The following is an 11,031-nucleotide window of genomic DNA, read 5'->3' as shown; positions in this document are numbered from 1 at the left end:
TGATTTGTCCCTGCCCTTCCCAGAGCCTGACTAGGTTCAAGGTGGACAGAATAAGTCAGACATTCTGATGCGTATGTATGTGTGTATATGTGGGGGTGGAGCAAGATGAACTTTCTAATAGACCCACCCAAAGATGAAACAGATCTTTTTGGCAGGGAATAACAACAGAGGCTGGGCCAGGCATGGCTCCCACTGGAGCTCAGAAAAAAAAAGAAATAAAAAAGGAGGCTACTTGACCAAGGTCTCCTGAAGTTTGTTTCCTGCACTCGGAGACCTGGGCACCTTATGCTTCCAACCCTCACACTCCAGTACCAACACATGGCTTGGCCCATGGCAGGGGTTTAATAAATATTCCACGATGCTCCAGTTGATTGACTGGGAAAGGAAGCAGGAGAAGCCTGGGCCTGCAAGACACCCCCCCCCACCCCACCCCCCAGGAGCTCTGACTCACAACCTGTTTGGCTCTGTGCAGGCCTCTCTGGTTTCCTGAATCTCTCTCTAATGCAAAAAGCCTCCATGGCAGATGTTGTAAAACAATGATCACGACAATGACACTAATCCCCTACTTTCCCCTTGCATCACAGAATTTTTTTAAGTGTTTTTGCAGGCTTACTCTTTGGGGTAATTATATTTGGACTAAGCGTTGTGTAGACGTGTTTGGTGGTCTCATCAGGTACCTGCGGCTGCCAGGACTGGGAACCTGTTAATAGTGTGAACCGGAAGGCTGGGTTCAGAAGCCACAGTCATTTGGGAGAGGGGTAGGGCTTGGGATGGTCTGGTTGGGCTCATGGGCGCTAATTAGAGAGTGGGTATGAGTCTAGGATGTATTGCAGGGCCTTTCAACCTGTTTTTTTGGTTTTGGTTTTGGGTTTTTTCTTTTTCCCTTTTTTCGGGGGTTATTAGTGGGCATGGAGGAATTCGATGTGCAGAAACAGCAAGAGTAGATCCGGGCTTCCTCTGGGAGAGCGAAGCCCAGCGGCCAAGGCCAAGAGAAGGGCAGGGATTACCGCGTGTGGACATGGTCAGCATCCGCTCTTGGGCGCAGAAGGGGACCAGGCCCGGTGACAGCGGGGGTGGGGATCCCCGGGGGCCGGGGCGGGGCGGCCTCAGCGGGCCGGGCTGGGGGCGGGGCGGGGCGGGGCGGGGCGGGGCTCCGGGGCCGTCTCGCTGGCTGCGGCGGCCGCGGGAGAGGCGTCCACAGCGGCGGCGGCTGGGGCAGCAGCGGACGGGCGACCAAGCAGGGCGGCGGCGGCTCCGGTGAGCACAGCGCGGACGCGGCGGGGACGCGGCTCGGGGGCTGCAGGGAAGCGGGCTCGGGAGGCGCCGGGTGAACCCCGCCATCCTTTCCCCGCTCCCGACGCCCCTGCAGCCTGGGGAGAGGAAGGGAGGGAGAGCCGAGGACCCAGTCCTTTAGCCCTGCGATCGCCGTGCAGACGGCGCCTCTGTGCCCCATTGCCTTTTCTCCCCCAGGACGCCCTCTTGACTGTGTTCTAGATCGCTCCCCTCGCCCTTCAACCACTTACCCTCCACCCCCACCCCCAGGTATCTTCAGCTCCAAAGCTATTCTTCCTGGAGACCCCAGCCCTCTGCTTCCCCATTCCCACCAGCAGAGGCCGGGGTTCCCCACGGCTTCCTATAGCCCCAGAGGCAGGGCTGAGCCCTCCCCAGCACCTACACCTGGACTCTTCCCTCTGCTGCCACCTGCCTCATAGATTCTTTGCCAGGCAGATTCTTCTGGCACCTCATAGATTGTTCGCTGCTGTGCCTAGGACCCAGGCCTCAGTGCCACCCCCTGTGCCCTCCCCCTCCCTATCTAGAAAGAGACTGACTATGGATCCTGAGCTTTGGGAACAATTTGACCCACTTCCCAAAAAGCTGGTCCTGGGCCAACCATGCTGTTTGGTGGAAACACATGTCTTGCGTGCCAGCTGAAGGACCCAGAAGCCTGTGTCAAAGGGGCCAGCTGGTCCCTGGGTAATCCTCCAAACTGCACTGATCCTCAGAGACAGGTCATCATTTGAGACCTCCACAGTATTTGCCGACCCCACCTCAGATCCCCAGAATTTCCCAAGCTATTGTTTTGGGAGTGCAGAGTCTAGCCCAGGGGGACCGCTGTTTTGTGCCCGGTCTCCTCTCCCATACCCTGTTTCCCCACCTGCTCCCTGGGGAACCCAAGGCAGAGTAAGGAGGCTGGTGTTCAGGCCCTTGGTCTCCCCCAGAGCTCTGTGGCCCTCCTTCTTTTCCCTGTTTGAAACTTTTCCCCTCTTTCACTAGTCGCCGTCACTCTGGTTGAGCCTGGGCCATCTCCACAGCATTGAGTCCCCAGGACACAGAAAGCTGGGCTGGGTCCCTGAAGGGCTGGGACCTGTGCTAGGCCGCAATAAGGAGGGTGGCTGCTAACAAGGTCAGGCTGGGCATCGGGGCCTGGGGGCCAGGGCCTTAGGGTGGGTCATTGGCTTTCACTGAGCTCCGAATGGGGTCCGAGGGCTTGCTTTGCTGTGAAGAGAGGAGGCAGAGCAGGGCTGTTTTTCCTGCATGCTTCTGACTGTCTTGTGTTGCTATGGTGACAGTTTTGCCTCTCTTCCTCCTTCTGACTCTTCTGGGAGCTGGTTTTTATTGGTCTGTTGTCCTGTCTTTTATGGCTTTAATTTCTCCTTTCTACTTGCTCTGAAATAAACAGTCATAAACATGGGCACTGGGCCCAGCCTGGGGGCTGGCAGAACTTCACCTCTTCCTGGCCCTGGGCTCCTGTGAGGGTAGACTAGGGGAAAGAGGTGGGGACCGACCAGCCCACACTCTCTCCTGTCCCCAGCTCTGGGAAGGGAGCATCACAGTCTCAGGCACACAGTGGGTAGCATCCTGCCTCAGTGCTAATAATAGATTTCCAGTGTGGTGCGGGAGCTCACGGATGTTATTTCCTTTCATCTTCGTGACTGTGGACACTGTGGGGTAGGGGCTGTCCCCACTTTGCAGATGATGAAACTAAGCTCAGAGGGAGCTGTTTCCCTGAGGTCACACTGATTTTTAGCACATAGTCAGTGCCCAGTTTTTGTTGAATGAAGGAACAGTGATGGAGCTGGCATCTCCCTGACTCTCCACCCTGTGGGTGGGCTTCCTGGCCCTGCGCCCAGAGGGAAAGCAGAGCCCCTAAACCCATGTTCTGGGAGGCTCACGGGAAGGTGTGCCCCAGTTTCCCGCTCCTAGGGTGTGCCGCTGGAGTCCCACAGAGGCGAGCTGCCAGGGAACTGCCTGTCAGATCCTTTGTGTACCCTTGACCCCAAGTGTTGGGACCCAAGTTGAGAGGGGAATGAAGCCACTTGTGACTTCCTGTTTTTACTCAACACTAAGAAGCATTCAGTTTGCTTTATACTCTTAGGGCCTAAATGCAACCGGATGAGTCAGGGACACTGAGAGCCCAGCAATCCCTCCTAAGCCAGTCCTGGTCCAAAGCTGGCCAGGGCCATAGGGTCACTGACTGTCAGCTGTCAGTGACATTCTCCAGAGAAGCTTCCCCTTCTTCCCTTATGATTCCTTTCATTGCACACTCTCTTCTTTCCCACTCCCTCCCCTTTCTTCCTTCACATTGCCCATGCTTTAGTCTTGTTAATAATAAGCTGAAAACGCATTATGGTGACATGCAAAGACCAGGTCAGATGTTGGCCCTGAGGAAGTCAGTTCCTTCATAGGGCCTCAGTTTCAGTCTTTAAAATGGGGTTGACAGCATCTGTCCTAATGGTCACATTTGCTTGTTCTTATAGGATGGAATGCAGTAGTTTATAGGGAGTACACAGTGTCCTCATTTTATCAGAAGGTCTCTCTCTCTCTGCTAAAAAGACCCCAAACCACTACCCAGAGATTGAGAACTGATTAGAAATAACAAAGCCATAAAATCTCAGGGTTAGAGGTATTCTCTAGTCACCTTGTCCAGCCTTGATGTTGAATTTGTTTCTTTATTTATGTACCTTAGATTAATTGAGCATCTTCTTTGCACCAAATACAGCCTAGGGAACTGGAGATTTTTTAAAAAAACACAAAAAATAAAAACCACTATTCCTGTTTTCAAAGAATGTCATCTGGTGGTAAAGACAGGCATCGATAGCGATCCTTGTAATATAGTCAGAGAGGTGGTGTGATAAGGGAAAGGCAGGGTGGCATGGGGCCCAGGGATGGTGACTTGACCTGGTCGCCCATTAAGGTTGAACCTGGCAGTGTGTATATTGTGGCTGAAATACAGCAGTCCGGCCCCGGCCCACTTGGCCAGCCCTGGTCCAGCCCTTACAGCGATGGGGTGACTGCTTCATAGTCCCTCCCTCAGCTCTGGTGAACGGGCCCAGGAGAGAGGCAGGTGGCAAGGAGCCAGGCCTGCCTTCCTTGCTGAATTTTGACTCATCGCCTCATGGTAGCGTCTGGTTCCTATTTCATCTTGGTCCAAATCCTTTCTCAGGGGCTGCACGCATTACCTGACAAGGCACCGTGCAAATGGAAAGAATGTGTATTTGGGAGTCAGACCTGAGTTCAAACTCTACTGCTGTTATATCCTAGCTGAGGGACTCTGAAAGAGGAACCTCTCTGAGCCTCAATTCTTGTATCTGTAAGATGGCAATAGTGATACTTGCCTTCTATGATGTAAGTGATCTTATGTGTTTATAGGGTTTGGCATGGTGCCCACCTCGCAGTTGACGTGCTGTTATTTAGTTACATCGATTAGAAAAAGTTCTCAGTTACTAGGCCTCTGGGTCCTCTTATTGCTGCGGTGAGGAGCTCCTTGGACTCATTCCGGCCTTCAGAGATCCATTTATTATCTGGGAAGGTTAAAAATGGCCTATGCTCAGCTTCCTCACACCACTGGTTAGTCTTTGAGTTATCTCGCACGAGATAAGCTGTGTTCTGCAACACCAAGATGCTGTGCAAATCACCATCGCTTTGGTTTTCTCAAAGAGGAAAACATTGGAAATGGCAAGCCACGCTCTGAGTTCCAAAACCATGTTGCTCTCTGTGAGAACACTTTAATTTGATGTAGTCCCCGTGTTCATCTGTGCCTTTGTTTGCCTTTGCTTTTGATGTCAAACCTGAAAAATTCATTGCCAAGACCTATATCAAGTAGCTTACTGCCTGTGTTCTCTCCTCGGAGTGCCGTGGACTCAGGTCTTACGTTTAAGTCTTTAATGCAATTTGAGTTCATTTTTGTGTGTGGTGTAAGAAGGTGGTCCAGTTTCATTCTTTTGCGTGTGGCTGCCCAGTTTACCCAGCACCATTCATTGAAGAGACTGTCCGTTCCCCATTGTGTATTCTTGGCTCCTCCATAGAGAACACTTTAAAGTTAATGTTTCATATATATTATTTTTTATTCTGAGCATGTTTAGCTCCCTGTCATTTTTTTTTTAATTACCATATGTGTATATTTACATTTTCTCAAACCATCGATACAACTTTAGCATTAGTATTATCACCCCTTTTTACCATTTAGGAAACCAGGAAAGGTGAGGTCACTTGCACCGAGTCCAGCAGTTAGTAAGTGGCAGGGCCAGAATTTAAAACTAGGTCCTGCTTGCTCTTTGTGCCATAGTACCCAGTCTTGTCATTTCCTTGGCTGGCATGTCAGTGACCTAAAATACTTGTGTTTGAGGAATGCGAGCAGATTTTAATGGGGTGGAACTGGTCAGTGTTGTAACTCAGACTCATAGTAAATATTTAGAGACTTTATTAGGGTTTTGCTCTCAGCACGGCATTAACGAGCCTTTCTGCAGTTGGCTGAGGCTTCTTTGCTAGACGTGATGAATAAAAAAGGAGTTTCACATGTCTGAGTTACAAGAAAATGTTTGATGACGCTAGAAGTAGCTTCCTTTGCACAAGAATGGATTGCTGGTGTGTCACTGAAATAAACTGAACAGGTTTTACAACAGAACCTATGAATGGAAAGCATGGCGGGTACATGCCGGAGATATAGAGGTGGAAGCAACAAGGCCAGAAAATGTGGGTGGATGGCTCCCCAAATGCAACGGTGATTTGGATTCAGGCAGTATGACTCACATCTAGGAAGATGGGGGTATTGAAAAGCAGTTATAGAATTGCTCACTAACCTTTCTCAGGGTAATTTAGAAGACTGATTTGCCTGGGTTAAGTACCTCATTGTCCCAACACATTCAAGTGTTGGACACAGGCGCCATGTTTGCCAGCAGCGTGCTTACCAGGTCTGCCTCAGCACTGCAGACAGATGCGTTTCTATTTGCAATTATCTCAGGCCTGCGTCTGGTGTCTGCTTATTTAATGACGTCTCTTTCTAATAAAAATCCCGTATGGCATGGATAATTAGATCTTTGAAATGAAACTGGGGAATGCAGTGTCCCCAAAGAGTAACTGCAGTTTTCAGATGGATCAAGCATAAAAATGAGATCATTCATTCATTTACCAAATATGTGCAGGGTAGGTTCTTACCCTGTGCTACCCGGGCTGGGGCACAGTGCTCATGAAGGGACTGTGTCTGCCCACAGGTAGCTTTCACTCCATGGGGCGGCAGAGGCCGGAACAGGTATCTAAGTGGAGCTTGGCCAGTGTCCTGAGTGTGCGGTGTGCTGGGGGAAGCGGGACCTGTAATTGTTTCAACTCCATGCAACCCAGCCCATTTGCTTCCATGAGGGTGTTCTCTGTGGAGCGCCAGAATCACAGCTGACATCTTCTAGGGAGAGGAAGCATGGACCAGAAAAGCACATGGCTAAAACGGAGGCTCGCTCTCAGCTGTGCTCCTCACTGCCTGGGTGGGAGCGGAGCAGATCTCTGTGCTTCCTTTTCAATGTCCATCAAATGGGAAGGTTGGATATGATAACTTACAAGGGCCCTGATTCTAATAAGCCCTTGGGCTCTTTTCCCGAGTAGAAGGTGAAGAAGCAAAAGCTGGCAGCTTTGGGCAGCAGGGTTGCTGAGACAGAGCTGGGGATGGGGAGAGCCAAGTGTGTCTTTGAAAGATCCTCTCAAAGAGCGGAGGAACCTTGCTTTCCCTCCCAGAAAGGGAACCGCATTCTGATTGAGCATCTGATAAATGATTGAAAGTCAAGGCCCCTGACAAAAGGAGATAAAAGGGAGGATGTCGCTCAGCAGAGGCTAGGCGGTAAGTCAGCAGCTTACTGCTATGTTCCAGCGCCTCCATGGGCTTGGGTAGGGAGGGCTGGACCTCACAGATGCCTTGGGTACTGGAATGTGCTCTTGTTTAAAGTGAATGACCTTTAAAAAAAAAAAATCACTTGGTTTGATGATTTCCAGGTTTTAGAATAAATGAAAATGCACAGTTATTTGAGGATCATGAAGAACAATGATAAACACACAACTGCCTCAACACACCGTCAAGTGCTCTCATTCCCATTGGCAAACAAATGCCGGTCCTTCCAGTAGCAATGTCAGCCCTGGTCCCCGGCGTCCAGCACAGAGAGGCAGCGTGCTGTGGTTGGGGGAGGGCAGACAGGCAGAGAGGACTGTGGGTCTTACAGCCACACTGCCAAGCAGCCTGAGCTCTGCTAAGTTAGCCATCTCTCTGCGTCTTGTGTCGTTCCCCTTGGTAAAATGCAGGCTACAGCACCTTCTGAGCGACATAGGGTATTATCAGCAGGAATATCAAGCACAGAATGTCCACTTGAAACAATCTTCTGAAGAGCTTTTGAAATAGATATCCCTCTTCTATGGAAGAGGAAACTGAAGCCCAGAAGAGTTGAGGAACTTGCATAATGCCACCCTATTAGGAAAATTGCTTAGCTGGTATCTGAAACCATGTCTGTGTGCTTTCCAAGCCTGGCCTTTCTCTCCCGCCCACCCGGTAAATGAGGGCTGTACATATGTGAGGCGTGTGGAATTACTAAGCACGTATCTTATGTAAAATCCTCATCTCAAAGAGCTAGATGTGCCTCCACAACTTAAAATTGAAAAAAAATAAAATAAAATAGAGCCGTGTTTTAATTGCCTCCCTGTGACCCGTACCTCTGTGTTGGATTGATGTCCTTCGAGGGCGTCCTCTGCTCAGTTCATTTCATTAGAGAATCCCATCCGGTAGTAATGAGCTGAGCCTCTGGCGTGTGCAGCATATGGCCTTGCTGAGCTGGGAGCCCGCCGCATCAAGGCAGGTCGTGTAGAACCTATTTTTCAGACCCCTGTCTGAGGCAGCTGGAGGTCAAGGGAGCATAAGGGAACTCTGGTCTCTGCTTGCAGAATGACAGACTTGTCATTAAAGCTGAAAGGACACGGTTAGTCTAATTCCTCTTTTTTATAGAAACTGAGGTCAAGAGAAGGATAGGCAGATGATAGATAGATAGATAGATAGATAGATAGATAGATAGATAGATAGATAGATGATAGATAGCTAAAGATAGACAGACTGACTGGGAGAAACCAAAACCAAAGGCTTTTCCAAAGCCTGAACAAGAATTCAGCATTGCAAAGGCTTCAAGTAGACTACAGCTCTTTCAAATCCACAGAGGTGAAATGCACCTAGAGGTTCTGTGAGATACAAGGTCTCACATAAGTTCCGAGGGCTACAGGGTCAGCAGCCCAGCGCCCCTGGAAACAAACAGACCTAGGTTTGAATCCTGGCTTGCCCTTGGGCAAATTCTTGAGGCTTGCTACCTTTTCTCATTTACAACCTGAAGTTAATGAGATTTGTGGCTTTGGAGGAATACCGCAAACAGTAAATAAACGGGTATGTCAGTCTTTCTTTACCAGGTCTTGGAAGAAAATGTGGTTGAAAAGTTTTTGCCAGTTCCTTTAGGCGCCTCTTTATTTGTTGTTTTGGGTGGAAAACAACAGGGAACTTCGTTCTCTGACAGATACATTCCTGGATCGCCCCTGGCAAAGCTCCCCGCATCTACTCTTCTGGACTTTTATTTCTAGCTTATGAGCCTCCATTTCATACTTGAAATGAACTTGGCTGTGATGTTTACTGGAGTGTAACAAGGATAATGATTCCAGTTAGCATCCAGCATTACACTTACTGTGTGATTGATCTCCCCACCCTAAGTCTTTTTCTTATTGTATAACTGTGGGGTGTGTGTGTGTGTGTGTGTTTTTCTGGAGTGGTGAGGTTTCAAACCTGGGCCCTTGAGTACCTTCAGAACTAATAAATGGGGACATTCCCTTATTTACAAGTCCAAAATCCAAAATGCTCTGAAAAATTGGTCTTTTTCTTTGTAGCTCATTTGGAGGCAAAAGCTGGCCTGATTGTACAGGACACTATTTATAGGCAAACCTCAGAGATATTGCAGGGTCAGTTCCAGACCACCTTAATAAAGTGAATATAGCAATAAAGCAAGTCACACAAACCTTTTTGGTTTCTTGGTGCATTTTGTCTGAAAAATGATGTACATACTTCAATTAAAAAATACTTTATTTCTAAAAAAAATGGTAACCATCATCTGAGCCTTTAGCAAATAGTAATGTTTTGCTGGTGGAGGGTCTTGCCTCAGTGTTGATGGGTGGTGGTTGAGGTGACTGACAATTTCTTAAAATCAGACAACAATGAAGTTTGCTATATCTATCGAGCCTTCCTTTCATGAACAATTTCTCTGTAGGATGCAATGCGGTTTGATAGCATTTTACCCACAGTAGAACTTGTTTCAAGATTAGAGTCAGCCTGTTCAAACCTTGCTGCTACTTTATCAACTAAGTTTATGTCGTATTCTAAATCCTTTGTTGTCATTTCAGCAGTCTTCACAGCATCTTCACCAGAGTAGTTTCCATCTCAAGAAACCACTCTCTTTGCTTATCCATAAGAAGCAAATCCTTATCCGGATCCATTAAGTTTTATCGTGAAATTGCAGTAATTCAGTCAATATCTTCAGGCTCCATTTCTAGTTCTCTTGCTGTTGCCACCACATCTGCAGTTTCTTCCTCTATTGAAGTTGTGAACCCCTCAAAGTCATTCCTGAGGGTTGGAATCAACTTCTTCCAAACTCTTGTTAATGGAAAATATTTATCCCATGAATATTTTGACCGATACTCTTAATGGCATCTAGGGTGGTGAATTCTTTACAGAAGTTTTTGGATTTACTTTCCCCAGATCCATCAAAGGAATTACTATCTTTGACAGCGATAGCCTTATGAAATGAATTTCTTAAATAATATGACTTGAAAGTTGAAATTACTCCTTCATCCTTGGGCTGCGGAATTGATGTCGTGTTTGCAGGCATCTTCTTCCAATACAAGACTGTTTTGCATACATTGGAAATCTGTGTTTAGCATAGCCACTTTCATTAATGACCTTACCTGGATTTTCTGGATAACTTGCTGCAGCTTCCACATCAGCACTTGCTACTTCACTTTGCACTTGGAGAGTGTAACGGAGACATCTTCTTTCCTTAAACCTCATGAACCAACTTCTACTAGCTTCAAACTTTGTTTCTGCAGCTTCCTTACCTCTCTCAGCCTTGAAAGAAGTCGAGAGAGTTAGAACCTTGCTCTGGATTCGGCTTTGGCTTAAGGGAACATTGTGACTGGTTTGATTTTCTATCCAGGCTACTAGAACTTTCTCATTGACAGTGCCTCTGGTCACCGAAGAGCTTTAAATGGAGAGGTACAATAAGATGAATGCTAATGCTGTGGTGACATGCTTCATCTTGAGCTCATCAAAAGCCTTAATGATCGGTTTTATAGTTCATCAATTTACATAACAGGAAGTGAATTAAATGTCCATGCTTGGCACAAAGCAACAACAATAACAAAAACTTGAAATCACAGGTTCCAAAGTTTCATTGGGACAAAGTAATTTTTAAAAAAAAATTCCTTAGAACTAAAAATAAGCTGGAAAATTTTGATCGATTGTTGTTTATAACCAAGTTTCATCATTGGCCTTTGGGGAGGAGGTAGAGGGAAGTTTTCAAATCCTACTCATCATTTTAGCCTTGTGAAGAGGAACCAGGCCTGAAGCATGAGCATGGGGAAGTGAAACGCTCTGTGTGGAGCGTGAGAAGGTCTTGGTTCTTAACTTGGGTCTGGACTTGACTTGCTGAGTGAGACTGGGCATGTTGCTTCCCTTCTCTGGGCCCTAGGAACTCA

At 47.8% G+C, this 11,031-nt stretch overlaps 1 protein-coding gene across 4 annotated transcripts in view; it reads left to right on the top strand.

Annotated features, from left to right (window-relative positions):
* The first annotated feature begins 1,135 nt into the window (after positions 1–1,135).
* Positions 1,136–11,031, top strand: part of CYRIA (CYFIP related Rac1 interactor A) — a 97,887-nt gene continuing 87,991 nt past the window's right edge. For 2 of the 4 annotated variants that reach the window (XM_074331711.1, XM_074331710.1), the window contains exon 1: positions 1,136–1,257. The gene's annotated coding sequence lies outside the window, so the exon portion shown is untranslated. The remainder of the gene's footprint in view (positions 1,258–11,031) is intronic. The other 2 variants (XM_074331712.1, XM_074331713.1) reach the window with 2 other exon arrangements.

The sequence above is a fragment of the Rhinolophus sinicus genome, linkage group LG05, assembly GCF_036562045.2.
Source record: "Rhinolophus sinicus isolate RSC01 linkage group LG05, ASM3656204v1, whole genome shotgun sequence".
In the NCBI taxonomy this organism is placed as follows: Eukaryota; Metazoa; Chordata; class Mammalia; order Chiroptera; family Rhinolophidae; genus Rhinolophus; species Rhinolophus sinicus.
Note: the sequence above shows the minus strand (reverse complement) of the source record. Positions and strands in the feature narration are given on the sequence as shown.